Source organism: Oncorhynchus mykiss, chromosome 13 (assembly GCF_057628025.1).
Source record: "Oncorhynchus mykiss isolate SJ-2025 chromosome 13, ASM5762802v1, whole genome shotgun sequence".
In the NCBI taxonomy this organism is placed as follows: domain Eukaryota; kingdom Metazoa; phylum Chordata; class Actinopteri; order Salmoniformes; family Salmonidae; genus Oncorhynchus; species Oncorhynchus mykiss.
Window position 1 is genome coordinate 70616661 of NC_143034.1, and position 15867 is coordinate 70632527.

The 15867-nt window shown below is 39.5% G+C and overlaps 1 protein-coding gene across 1 annotated transcript in view; it reads left to right on the forward strand.

The window, feature by feature from the left end:
• The window catches only part of cyth1a (cytohesin 1a), a 132343-nt gene that overhangs the window by 974 nt on the left and 115502 nt on the right, over window positions 1–15867 (forward strand). The window lies entirely within an intron of this gene.

The following is a 15867-nucleotide window of genomic DNA, read 5'->3' on the forward strand; positions in this document are numbered from 1 at the left end:
AAAAGTTTTTTTTGAAATTGTGGCGAATTTATAAAAAATACAAAAAATAAATGCCTTATTTACGTAAGTATTCAGACCCTTTGCTATGAGACTTGAAATTGAGCTCAGGTGCACCCTGTTTCCATTGATAATCCTTGATGTTTCTACAACTTGATTGTAGTCCACTTGAGGTATATTCAATTGATTGGACATCTGTCTATATAAGGTCCCACAGTTGACAGTACATGTCAGTGCACGAACCAAGCCGGTTGAAGGAAATGTCCGTAGAGCTCCTAGACAGGATTGTGTCGAGGCACAGATCTGGGGGAAGGGTACCAAAAAATGTCTGCAGCATTGAAGGTCCCCAAGAACACAGTGGCCTCCATCATTCTTAAATGGAAGAAGTTTGGAACCACCAAGACTCTTCCTAGAGCTGGCTGCCCGGCCAAACTGAGCAATAAGGGGAGAAGGGCCTTGGTCAGGGAGGTGACCAAGAACCAGATGGTCACTCTGATAGTTCCTGTGTGGAGATGGGAGAATCTTCCAGAAGAACAACCATTTCTGTTGCACTGCACCAAACAGGCCTTTATGGTAGGGTGGCCAGACGGAAGCCACTCCTCAGTAAATGAATATGCCAAAAGGCCCCTAAAGGACTCTCAGACCATGAGAAACCAGATGATCTGCTCTGATGAAACTAAGATTGAACTCTTTGGCCTGAATGCCAAGCGTCACATCTGGAGGAAACCAGGCACCGCTCATCACCTGGCCAATACCATCCCTACGGTGAAGCACGGTGGTGGCAGCATCATACTGTGGGGATGTTTTTCAGCGGCAGGGACTAGGAGACTAGTCAGGTGGAGGGAAATGTGAACGGAGCAAAGTACAGAGAGATCCTTGATGAAAACCTGGTCCAGAGCACTCAGGACCTAAGCACACAGCCAAGACAACACAGGAGTGGATTCGGGACAAGTCTCAATGTCCTTGAGTGGCCCAGCAATGCTCCCCATCCAACCTGACAGAGCTTGAGAGGATCTCTGGATCTGCAGAGAAGAATGGGAGAAACTCCCCAAATACAGGTGTGACAAGCTAGTAGTTCATACCCAAGAAGACTCAAGGCTGTAATCGCTGCCAAAGGTGCTTGAACAAAGTACTGAGTAGAGGTCTGAACTTGTGTAAATGTAATATTTTTAATACGTTTTCAAAAATGTCTTTGCTTTGTCATTATGTGGTATTGTGTGTAGATTGATGAGAAAAAAACAACATATTTAATACATTTTAGAATAAGGCAGTAAAGTAACAAAATAGAATACTTTCTGAGTGCACTGTATAGGCTGTGTTGCTTCAGTCCAGCCATATACTAGTCAGGTGATGCATGCACCAGATAAACAAGCCCCAGTGTAAACTGATCTCTTTACAGGAAGTTAAATGCTATGCATGAGATCATCTGACACTTCAGGAGAGTCATCCTTGATGATGTCATTCCTTGACTCCATGGGGTCGTCATCATGCTCCTTATTATGGAGACTTGATTATGTCAATGATTTATTAGTTAGCTTGCTGATTCCCTAATGCATCTGAAAATAGAAGCTGGTGGCTGCAATGGCCTCATTGCAAGATATCATTTGCTGTTTTTGTGGGAGTGGTGTGTTGGCTGTTACTGTCTCAGTGGGAGTGGTGTGTTGGCTGTAGAGGACTGTTACTGTCTCAGTGGGAGTGGTGTGTTGGCTGTAGAGGACTGTTTCTGTCTCAGTGGGAGTGGTGTGTTGGCTGTTTCTGTCCACGTATTAGTTTAATAGACCTGAGAGACAGGGGAGGTTCAGGGTCCTCCCACTACGCTACCACCTGTCACTTATCTGACGGTTTGTGCTGCATGTTTTATTGCTTTACAGGTTATACTTTTACTTGAGTCCCCCGTCATGTGGCATGTAAACACACAACATGACATACAGCAGCTTAAGTCATGAGGCATGTAAACACACAACATGACATACAGCAGCTTAAGTCATGAGGCATATAAACACACAACATGACATACAGCAGCTTAAGTCATGAGGCATATAAACACAACATGACATACAGCAGCTTAAGTCATGAGGCATATAAACACACAACATGACATACAGCAGCTTAAGTCATGAGGCATGTAAACACACAACATGACATACAGCAGCTTAAGTCATGAGGCATGTAAACACACAACATGACATACAGCAGCTTAAGTCATGAGGCATATAAACACAACATGACATACAGCAGCTTAAGTCATGAGCAGTCGTAACAGTTGACGTTGAGAAATTACAACAGACTTTATAGTGACACAACAATGTAGGTTAGGTCAGCAAACTGGTTCAGCTAATTCATGGCTTGTGTCATGACAGTGTAATATAAGTCTTGTCTTAAGTTGACACCAACAGTCATGATTGGCAACTGTTATGTCATTGTTATGCCAGTCTAATGTAGGCCTTATGACAGGGGGTTCAATTAAAATATGACTTTTCTTATGTAATAATGAGCTGTGATGTGACGAATAAGAGAGACAGGATGTAGGAATGTAGTCAGCACATTTAGACCCACTCAGTGTCCCTGACACTACTCAGCTACGTCCCAAATGGGACCCTAATCCCTACATAGTGCACGATATAGGGAATAGGGTGCCATTTGGGACACAACCCTCCTGTCAAAACCACTGGTAAGAATGTCATATCATCATCCTCTTTCTGGAATGCATTTGGGTTATTCAGCATAACTATAGGCTCCCGAGAGAGAATAAAAGTAATCCTTGCTTTCGCTCAAGAATAGTGTGTGTGTGTGTTTAATCTAGTCAGACAAAGACATATTGTTTAGCCTAGTTGTATATTTTATGTTGCATCTTCAGAGAATATGTTCTCAGTCTGTTGCCATCCTTTCCTGGGTCTCCTTACTTACTCTGCAGAGGGGGATGTTGCTAGGTACCAACCGTCAACCCTATCTAGCCCTCTCAGGACACCAGACTGAGACTTTTTTATGCATGGCTGTGCTGCTTAATTTAGCATTAGCTTCCACATCGTCTTGTGTTACTTTTATGACATACGACCTTCGTGACTTTGACTATGTTCCGTAGCCTAGTGGAAAGGAGCGTTGGGCCAGTAACCGAAAGGTTGCTCGTTCGAATCCCAAGCCAGCAAAAAATATATATATTGCCCTTGAGCAAGGCGCTTAACCCTAATTGCTCCAGGGTTGCCGTTGACAATGGCTGACCCTGGCTGTGACCCCACTCTCTGAGGGTGTTGGGATATGGGGAAAAAACACATTTACAATTCACACTTCTAGTATGTGAAATACTCAAATAGAACAAATATAAGCAAGTGCTTGTATTTGTCCTATTTCACACATTACATGTGTGAATTGGACATTTGTTTTTGCACTTTACCACATTGTGATGTCAGAGAAACGTTATAGTGCATTGTTTCTTTCTCCATATCAACACGGTTTTAGTCCGTTGCTACTTTATCATTTCAGTATTACTTTATAGACGCGGTAAACAGGTCAATGGAATGCAGACCGTGGGGGATAGAAGACAGATGCCGGATTGGCGCACATTCAACAAATCTGATCTAGCAATGTGGATATTCATCAAATCCGTCATGACTGATGTATTGTAACAGGCCCACAATGTGGTTACTAAAGTCCCTTTCTGATATATCTGGCTGTTTTCACTGCTTAACATTTAGAAATAGTCCCTTTTCAGGTTTAGAAGTAGTGACTGCTAAATGCTAACACCCATTCGTATAAGCTGGTAGGATAGCTAGCATACAGAAATCTGTGTTGGTAGTCAAAGTCATATTTAACTGTAATGCAGTTGATTGGTGACGATGACATGAATATGTATTGGAGTTGACATCCATATAAGCATTATACTCTGATTTGTACCTCAACACAGTGTGAAATATAAACAATAGCCTCAATTTTGGCACATTTTGCTAGTGGCAATGAGGAGATTTTGATTCTTTCCCCCACGTATTTCCATGGGTTTTCTATCGTTTTAGTCAAGTTCCATTGACCTCTTTACCACATCTATGATATCAGCGAAAAGGATATATTCCATTATTACTTTGATGTCAGGGGAAAAGGATATATTCCATTATTACTTTGATGTCAGGGGAAAAGGATATATTCCATTATTACTTTGATGTCAGGGGAAAAGGATATATTCCATTATTACTTTGATGTCAGGGGAAAAGGTTATATTCCATTATTACTTTGATGTCAGGGGAAAAGGATATATTCCATTATTACTTTGATGTCAGGGGAAAAGGTTATATTCCATTATTACTTTGATATCAGGGGAAAAGGATATATTCCATTATTACTTTGATGTCAGGGGAAAAGGTTATATTCCATTATTACTTTGATGTCAGGGGAAAAGGATATATTCCATTATTACTTTGATGTCAGGGGAAAAGGATATATTCCATTATTACTTTGATGTCAGGGGAAAAGGATATATTCCATTATTACTTTGATGTCAGGGGAAAAGGTTATATTCCATTATTACTTTGATATCAGGGGAAAAGGTTATATTCCATTATTACTTTGATGTCAGGGGAAAGGGTTATATTCCATTATTACTTTGATGTCAGGGGAAAGGGTTATATTCCATTATTACTTTGATGTCAGGGGAAAAGGATATATTCCATTATTACTTTGATGTCAGGGGAAAAGGATATATTCCATTATTACTTTGATGTCAGGGGAAAAGGTTATATTCCATTATTACTTTGATGTCAGGGGAAAAGGTTATATTCCATTATTACTTTGATATCAGGGGAAAAGGTTATATTCCATTATTACTTTGATGTCAGGGGAAAGGGTTATATTCCATTATTACTTTGATGTCAGGGGAAAGGGTTATATTCCATTATTACTTTGATGTCAGGGGAAAAGGATATATTCCATTATTACTTTGATGTCAGGGGAAAAGGATATATTCCATTATTACTTTGATATCAGCGAAAAGGATATATTCCATTATTACTTTGATGTCAGGGGAAAAGGTTATATTCCATTATTACTTTGATGTCAGGGGAAAAGGTTATATTCCATTATTACTTTGATGTCAGGGGAAAAGGTTATATTCCATTATTACTTTGATGCCAGGGGAAAGGGTTATATTCCATTATTACTTTGATGTCAGGGGAAAAGGTTATATTCCATTATTACTTTGATGTCAGGGGAAAAGGATATATTCCATTATTACTTTGATGTCAGGGGAAAAGGATATATTCCATTATTACTTTGATGTCAGGGGAAAAGGTTATATTCCATTATTACTTTGATGTCAGGGGAAAAGGTTATATTCCATTATTACTTTGATGTCAGGGGAAAAGGATATATTCCATTATTACTTTGATGTCAGGGGAAAAGGTTATATTCCATTATTACTTTGATGTCAGGTGAAAAGGTTATATTCCATTATTACTTTGATGTCAGGGGAAAAGGTTATATTCCATTATTACTTTGTGATGTCAGAGGAAAAGGTTATATTCCATTATTACTTTGATGTCAGGGGAAAAGGTTATATTCCATTATTACTTTGATGTCAGGGGAAAAGGATATATTCCATTATTACTTTGATGTCAGAGGAAAAGGTTATATTCCATTATTACTTTGATGTCAGGGGAAAAGGTTATATTCCATTATTACTTTGATGTCAGGGGAAAAGGTTATATTCCATTATTACTTTGATGTCAGGGGAAAAGGTTATATTCCATTGTTACTTTGTGATGTCAGAGGAAAAGGTTATATTCCATTATTACTTTGATGTCAGGGGAAAAGGTTATATTCCATTATTACTTTGATGTCAGGGGAAAAGGATATATTCCATTATTACTTTGATGTCAGGGGAAAAGGTTATATTCCATTATTACTTTGATGTCAGGGGAAAAGGTTATATTCCATTATTACTTTGATGTCAGGGGAAAAGGTTATATTCCATTATTACTTTGATGTCAGGGGAAAAGGTTATATTCCATTATTACTTTGATGTCAGGGGAAAAGGTTATATTCCATTGTTACTTTGTGATGTCAGGAGAAAATGTTATATTCCATTGTTACTTTGTGATGTCAGGAGAAAAGGTTGTATTCCATGGTTACTTTGTGATGTCAGGGGAAAAGGTTATATTCCATTGTTACTTTGTGATGTCAGGAGAAAAGGTTATATTCCATTGTTACTTTGTGATGTCAGGGGAAAAGGTTATATTCCATTGTTACTTTGTGATGTCAGAGGAAAAGGTTATATTCCATTGTTACTTTGTGATGTCAGGAGAAAAGGTTATATTCCATTGTTACTTTGTGATGTCAGGGGAAAAGGTTATATTCCATTGTTACTTTGTGATGTCAGAGGAAAAGGTTATATTCCATTGTTACTTTGTGATGTCAGAGGAAAAGGTTATATTCCATTGTTACTTTGTGATGTCAGGAGAAAAGGTTATATTCCATTGTTACTTTGTGATGTCAGGGGAAAAGGTTATATTCCATTATTACTTTGATGTCAGGGGAAAAGGTTATATTCCATTATTACTTTGATGTCAGGGGAAAAGGTTATATTCCATTATTACTTTGATGTCAGGGGAAAAGGTTATATTCCATTATTACTTTGATGTCAGGGGAAAAGGTTATATTCCATTGTTACTTTGTGATGTCAGGAGAAAATGTTATATTCCATTGTTACTTTGTGATGTCAGGAGAAAAGGTTGTATTCCATGGTTACTTTGTGATGTCAGGGGAAAAGGTTATATTCCATTGTTACTTTGTGATGTCAGGAGAAAAGGTTATATTCCATTGTTACTTTGTGATGTCAGGAGAAAAGGTTATATTCCATTGTTACTTTGTGATGTCAGGGAAAAAGGTTATATTCCATTGTTACTTTGTGATGTCAGAGGAAAAGGTTATATTCCATTGTTACTTTGTGATGTCAGGAGAAAAGGTTATATTCCATTGTTACTTTGTGATGTCAGGGGAAAAGGTTATATTCCATTGTTACTTTGTGATGTCAGAGGAAAAGGTTATATTCCATTGTTACTTTGTGATGTCAGAGGAAAAGGTTATATTCCATTGTTACTTTGTGATGTCAGGAGAAAAGGTTATATTCCATTGTTACTTTGTGATGTCAGGGGAAAAGGTTATATTCCATTGTTACTTTGTGATGTCAGGGGAAAAGGTTATATTCCATTGTTACTTTGATGTCAGGGGAAAAGGTTATATTCCATTGTTACTTTGTGATGTCAGAGGAAAAGGTTATATTCCATTGTTACTTTGTGATGTCAGGGGAAAAGGTTATATTCCATTGTTACTTTGATGTCAGGGGAAAAGGTTATATTCCATTGTTACTTTGTGATGTCAGAGGAAAAGGTTATATTCCATTGTTACTTTGTGATGTCAGGGGAAAAGGTTATATTCCATTGTTACTTTGATGTCAGGGGAAAAGGTTATATTCCATTGTTACTTTGTGATGTCAGGGGAAAAGGTTATATTCCATTGTTACTTTGATGTCAGGGGAAAAGGTTATATTCCATTATTACTTTGTGATGTCAGGGGAAAAGGTTATATTCCATTGTTACTTTGTGATGTCAGAGGAAAAGGTTATATTCCATTGTTACTTTGTGATGTCAGAGGAAAAGGTTATATTCCATTGTTACTTTGTGATGTCAGGGGAAAAGGTTATATTCCATTGTTACTTTGTGATGTCAGGGGAAAAGGTTATATTCCATTGTTACTTTGTGATGTCAGGGGAAAAGGTTATATTCCATTGTTACTTTGTGATGTCAGGGGAAAAGGTTATATTCCATTGTTACTTTGTGATGTCAGAGGAAAATGTTATATTCCATTGTTACTTTGATGTCAGAGGAAAAGGTTATATTCCATTGTTACTTTGTGATGTCAGAGGAAAAGGTTATATTCCATTGTTACTTTGTGATGTCAGAGGAAAAGTAAAGGTCATGTCTGCTTGTTTAATGCTACAGTCTCAGATAGCATTTTAGATACTGTTCAATATCTAGTTCTTTGTACATGATGAAGTGCACCCACAGAGGAAGTACAGTCAGTGGCTCGGGTTGCTGTTGTGATTTCAGGTGTGTGTGTGTGGTTGCCGTGGTTACAGCTGCTAGACGGCAGGCCCTGCCTATTCCTGTTGGTGTTCCTGTGGCCCTTCTCTTATGCTGTCAATCTGACTGATGGTCCCGCCTCCTAGACAGAATAACTGATGTGTGGTTGACTGAGCACGTCGTTCTGACAGATAGCCCCGCCTTCTAGACAGAATGACTGACGTGGTTGGCTGGGCCTGTTGTTTACTTCAGTCATCTCAGCTCAGGTGGAGTTTAGCTCTTTGGACTTATTTCTGGAGACCAGAGATTAGAAGGGCTCTTACAGACAGCACATTTTAAGCGCTGCTTCCCTCTCATATGCAAAAGACTCTGTCAGAAATCAGCCGCCCAAAACTCCCTGTAGCGCGTATAGCCACCCGCTGTGGTTAGAAAGACAGTCTGAAAGAAGGACCTGAAAGATGAAGAAGGGGGAAAACATCTGAAAATGAGAGAGAAAAAAGTAACTGTCACATTGAAGCGGATGTGAATCAGTTAGTTGATCTTTCCTCTCACTTCCTCTCTGAAATACACACCTCTTCCTCTGTCTATCTCTGTCTGCCTGTTTATCCATGTCTGCCTGTCTATCTCTGTCTACCTGTCTATCTCTGTCTGCGTCTGTCTGCCTCTGTCTGCCTGTCTATCTCTGTCTGCCTGTTTATCTCTGTCTGCCTGTTTCTCTGTCTGCCTCTGTCTGCCTGTCTACCTCTGTCTGCCTGTCTACCTCTGTCTGCCTGTCTACCTCTGTCTGCCTGTCTATCTCTGTCTGCCTGTCTATCTCTGTCTGCCTGTTTATCTCTGTCTGCCTGTTTCTCTGTCTGCCTCTGTCTGCCTGTCTACCTCTGTCTGCCTTTCTGCCTCTATCTGCATGTTTATTTCAGTCTGCCTGTTTTATCCCTGTCTGCCTGTTTATCTCTGTTTGCATGTGTTGTCTACCTCTGTCTGAGCCACAAGGGACAAATCTAATTTTATTGGTCGCATACACATGTTTAGCAGATGTTATTGCGGGTGTAGCAAAATGCTTGTGTTCCCAGCTCCAACAGTGCAATAATATCTAACAATTCGCAGCAATACACACAAATCTAAAGGTAAAAGAGTGGAATTAAGAAATCTAGAAATAATAGGACGAGCAATGTCGGGAGTCCAGAGTATAAATATATATACAGTACCAACTAGTCAAACGTTTGGACACGCCTACTTACTCCAGGGTTTTTCTTTATTTTTACTATGTTCTACATTGTAGAATAATAGTGAAGACATTAAAACTATAAAATAGCACATACTTTTAACAAGGCACACCTGATAATTGACATGCATTCCAGACAACTACCTCATGAAGCTGGTTGAGAGAATGCCAAGAGTGTGCAAAGCTTTCATCAAGGAAAAGGGTGGCTACTTTGAAGAATCTCAAACATAAAATGTATTTTGATTTGTTTAACACTTTTGGTTACTACATGTGTGCTATTTCATAGTTTTGATGTCTTCACTATTATTCTACAATGTAGAAAATAACAAAAATAAAGCAAAACCCTGGAATGAGTATGTGTGATGGGATGTATAGACATGGACAGCATATTGATAGAATATATAGTGTGCCTGAAGAATACATAGGATAGAATAGTGTATGCACAGGGACGAGAGAACTAACATGTTAATGTCACGCCCTGACCTGAGTATTCTTTGTTTTCTTTATATATTTTGGTTAGGTCAGGGTGTGACGAGGGTGGTATGTGTGTTTTTGTCTCATCTAGGGTGTTTGTACTGTCTAGGGTTCTTTGTAGATTTATGGGGTTGTTTCCATCTAGATGTTTATGTAGGTCTATGGTTGCCTAGATTGGTTCTCAATTAGAGGCAGGTGTTTATCGTTGTCTCTGATTGGGAACCATATTTAGGCAGCCATCTTCTTTGGGTATTTCGTGGGTTATTGTCTATGTTATGTTGCACGTTAGCACAGTGTTTATATAGCGGTCACGTTCGTCTTATTCGTTTTGTTGTTTTTGTTTAAGTGTTCTTCGTGTTCTTCATTAATAAAGAAGAATATATTCTAACTACGCTGCGTTTTGGTCTACTCCATACGACGATCGGGACAGTTAAACGTGTTACCCTGATGAAGGTAAGGTACCCTGACCAAACCATAGGTTCTATGTGAAAATTCAACTTAAATGGAAATTAGCATATGTCCCTAAGACGTTTGTGGAGCATTCACGATAACCATAGTGCTGGAGTTTCTTCCTCTGCTGGGTAGCTGTACCCTGACACTGTGTTCCGTAGTTATTCTAAGCTCTCCTACTTGTGTAAGCAGCCTCTTGTGATGCTTAGAACATCAGTGGATCAGGAGGGCTGTTGTTGCTTTCTCCCAGCTGCTGTTCTGAGTCACCGGGGGGATGCTAGCTAGACTGGTGTGTGGAGTTAATAATCCACCTCCACACCACTGTACTCAGCAGGGTTGGTGTCAATTCCATTTCAATTCCAGTCCATTCAGAAACTACACCAAATTCCAATGACACATTTTCCTCATTGAAGGCGTTGAAGAGATTTGGAATTAGAATTTCAGTGTACTGTAATTCACCCAAACCTACACAGTACAGTACTCAGTAAATAATCCATCTACGCAGTACACTACCCAGTAAATACTCAGTAAATAATCCAGCTACACAGTACAGTACTCAGTAAATAATCCACCTACACAGTACAGTACCTAGTAAGTACTCAGTAAATAATCCACCTACACAGTACAGTACCTAGTAAGTACTCAGTAAATAATCTACCTACACAGTACATTACTCAGTAAATACTCAGTAAATAATCCACCTACACAGTACAGTACCCAGTAAATAATCCACCTACACAGTACAGTACCTAGTAAGTACTCAGTAAATAATCCACCTACACAGTACAGTACCTAGTAAGTACTCAGTAAATAATCTACCTACACAGTACAGTACCCAGTAAATACTCAGTAAATAATCCACCTACACAGTACAGTATCTAGTAAGTACTCCGTACATAATCCACCTACACAGTACAGTACTCAGTAAATAATCCACCTGTACAGTACCTAGTAAGTACTCCGTAAATAATCCACCTACACAGAACAGTACTCAGTAAATAATCCACCTACACAGTACAGTACCTAGTAAGTACTCCGTAAATAATCCACCTACACAGTACAGTACTCAGTAAATAATCCACCTACACAGTACAGTACCTAGTAAGTACTCCGTAAATAATCCACCTACACAGTACAGTACTCAGTAAATAATCCACCTACACAGTACAGAACCTAGTAAGTACTCAGTAAATAATCCACCTACACAGTACATTACTCAGTAAATACTCTACCTACACAGTACAGTACCCTGTAAATACTCAGTAAATAATCCACCTACGCAGTACAGTACCTAGTAAGTACTCAGTAAATAATCCACCTACGCAGTACAGTACCTAGTAAGTACTCAGTAAATAATCCACCTACACAGTACATTACTCAGTAAATACTCTACCTACACAGTACAGTACCCAGTAAATACTCAGTAAATAATCCACCTACACAGTACAGAACCTAGTAAGTACTCAGTAAATAATCCACCTACACAGTACATTACTCAGTAAATACTCTACCTACACAGTACAGTACCCTGTAAATACTCAGTAAATAATCCACCTACGCAGTACAGTACCTAGTAAGTACTCAGTAAATAATCCACCTACGCAGTACAGTACCTAGTAAGTACTCAGTAAATAATCCACCTACACAGTACATTACTCAGTAAATACTCTACCTACACAGTACAGTACCCAGTAAATACTCAGTAAATAATCCACCTACACAGTACAGTACCCAGTAAATACTCAGTAAATAATCCACCTACACAGTATAGTACCTAGTAAGTACTCAGTAAATAATCCACCTACACAGTACAGTACCCAGTAAATACTCAGTAAATAATCCACCTACACAGTACATTACTCAGTAAATACTCTACCTACACAGTACAGTACCCAGTAAATACTCAGTAAATAATCCACCTACACAGTACAGTACCCAGTAAATACTCTACCTACACAGTACAGTACCCAGTAAATACTCAGTAAATAATCCACCTACACAGTACAGTACCCAGTAAATACTCAGTAAATAATCTATCTACACAGTACAGTACTCAGTAAATAATCCACCTACACAGTACAGTACCCAGTAAATACTCGGTAAATAATCCACCTACACAGTACAGTACCTAGTAAGTACTCAGTAAATAATCCACCTACACAGTACAGTACTCAGTAAATAATCCACCTACACAGTACAGTACTCAGTAAATAATCCACCTACACAGTACAGTACCTAGTAAGTACTCAGTAAATAATCCACCTACACAGTACAGTACTCAGTAAATAATCCACCTACACAGAACAATACCCAGTAAGTACTCAGTAACTAATCCACCTACATAGAACAGTACTCAGTAAATAATCCACCTACACAGTACAGTACTCAGTAAGTACTCAGTAAATAATCCACATACACAGTACAGTACCTAGTAAGTACTCAGTAAATAATCCACCTACACAGTACAGTACTCAGTAAATAATCCACCTACACAGTACAGTACTCAGTAAATAATCCACCTACACAGTACAGTACCTAGTAAGTACTCAGTAAATAATCCACCTACACAGTACAGTACCTAGTAAGTACTCAGTAAATAATCCACCTACACAGGACAGTACTCAGTAAATAATCCACCTACACAGTACAGTACCTAGTAAGTACTCAGTAAATAATCCACCTATACAGTACAGTACCCTGTAAGTACTCAGTAAATTATCCGCCTACACAGAACAGTACCTAGTAAGTACTCAGTAAATAATCCACCTACACAGTACAGTACCTAGTAAGTACTCAGTAAATAATCCACCTACACAGTACAGTACCTAGTAAGTACTCAGTAAATAATCCACCTACACAGGACAGTACTCAGTAAATAATCCACCTACACAGTACAGTACCTAGTAAGTACTCAGTAAATAATCCACCTATACAGTACAGTACCCTGTAAGTACTCAGTAAATTATCCGCCTACACAGAACAGTACCTAGTAAGTACTCAGTAAATAATCCACCTACACAGTACAGTACCTAGTAAGTACTCAGTAAATAATCCACCTACACAGTACAGTACCTAGTAAGTACTCAGTAAATAATCCACCTACACAGGACAGTACTCAGTAAATAATCCACCTACACAGTACAGTACCTAGTAAGTACTCAGTAAATACTCCACCTATACAGTACAGTACCCTGTAAGTACTCAGTAAATTATCCGCCTACACAGAACAGTACCTAGTAAGTACTCAGTAAATAATCCACCTACACAGAACAGTACTCAGTAAATACTCCACCTACACAGTACAGTACTCAGTAAATAATCCACCTACACAGAACAGTACTCAGTAAATACTCCACCTACACAGAACAGTACTCAGTAAATAATCCACCTACACAGTACAGTACTCAGTAAATACTCCACCTACACAGTACAGTACCCAGTACATTACTCAGTAAATAATCCACCTACACAGTACAGTACTCAGTAAATACTCCACCTACACAGTACATTACTCAGTAAATAATCCACCTACACAGAACAGTACTCAGTAAATAATCCACCTACACAGTACAGTACTCAGTAAATACTCCACCTATACAGTACATTACTCAGTAAATAATCCACCTACACAGAACAGTACTCAGTAAATAATCCACCTACACAGAACAGTACTCAGTAAATAATCCACCTACACAGAACAGTACTCAGTAAATAATCCACCTACACAGAACAGTACTCAGTAAATAATCCACCTACACAGAACAGTACTCAGTAAATAATCCACCTGCACAGTACAGTACTCAGTAAATATGATCACTTTTCATCCATTGTTTGTGTGTTTTTCAGTCTGCTCTGACTGGTTGCCACCCCTGGCCAGTATCCCCTGTAATCTCCATACTCTGTATCTCCCTGTGGTCCTGTATGGTTCAGTTGGTAGAGCATGGCGCAGGTAACACCAGGATTGTGGGTTCGATTCCTGGATCCACCCATATGTAAAATGTATGCGCGCATGACTGTAAATTGTCATTCTATTTCTCTGCAGTGGAGATGTTGCTAGATACCGTCACCCTAGCACACTAGCCTTCTGAGGGCACCAGGCTCTCTTATGCACTGCCGTTGCGTGGTTCTGTATGGCTGTTTCTGCATGGCTGTTTCTGCATGCCAGTTTTGTAGAATTCTGCTGCGCAACATAAGATGATGTTCTCTTTTGTAGGAGTACCAGCCATGTCTGCCTGAGCAAATGAGGGATGTGGAAGTTGTGATGGATGAATTTCACCGAAACAAGCATGACCCAGGTCATTAGGCACATAACAGGGGAAACTGCCTGAAAGGGAGTGAAAACACAGTGAAATGTTTTGCTACGGTGTGCGCTAATGAACACGACCCAGGATACTAGTGGATAATGGCGATGCTGCCATTAAACCAAGATTAACTTCCCAATGCTTGAAATGCCCACTTGGTGGCAGCACCAGATAGCTCATCAAATTACAGTTCAACACTGATATAAACAGAGAAAATACAATACCAATATTGTAAACACTGTATTGTCTTTACAAGTCAGCTAATTAAAAAAATATAGGTCTCAATTCTGAATCGTGAATTTTAACATGGTTTATTTCATGAAGGCATAAATGACAAGACTAATAACTTGTTATGAACTATGCCTATGTTTGATGAACAGTCTTGACAATCACAGTTTTCATTATACTTTTGGTTTATAGAAGCAGTTGCATCCAGCTCGAGTCAACGTTTAGGACACTTCCTTATCTGAAACTCCCTGAGAGGTGCACAAATAATGATTTGGGAGCATCATGTGAGAAAATGCTGTGATGTCTAGCCATTTCCCCTTAGGGGAGAACTCTGCTCCACCTAACCTCGAGTTCAGTGCCTTTCTCAAACGTCATGTTTCTGCGTGTGTGTGCATGCGTGTATGCCTGTGTCTGTCGGAGTCACTGCGTGTGTGTGCATGCGTGTATGCCTGTGTCTGTCGGAGTCACTGCGTGTGTGTGCATGCGTGTATGCCTGTGTCTGTCGGAGTCATCTGCGTGTTTCTTTGTGTGTGCGTGTTTTGTGGTCATGAATGTGTGTGTCTATGTATTTATGTGCATAGCCTGCATAGTCTTGGTGCATAAAGATGTGTGTGGCTAAAGGCAGCTATAAGAACTGTGTGGAGACTGTTGTCTTATAGTAATACCAGAGGTGGTAGAGTTAGAACAATGACGCCAGCTCCCTGTGCTCTGACCCCTCTGGCCATCTCTATGACACATGGGGATGGATGGCTTCTGTCTGGACCCACAGAGTCCAGAGTGTCCGTCTGTGAAAGGCCAAATAATGACACTCAACCACAATTGGGGGAAAATAAAAGTTAAATAATGGGGCTCTGTTTATTACACACACACACACACATACACACACACACACACACACACACACACACATTTCTTCATCCCTGACTACTATACCAGGTCCCACAGTCCCTTGCAGTACAATGGAGATGCATAGCCTACATATTAAAACCAAAACAGAAACAGGGTTTGTGCTGACTTCACAGAGCAGGGTCTTGACCGTCCCTCTCGTGACGGGCCTGTTACACTGGAACGATGACATGCAGCTGCAGCACTTTGGGTACTTCCTCCTGACTCGGCAGCTTCAGATTGTGTC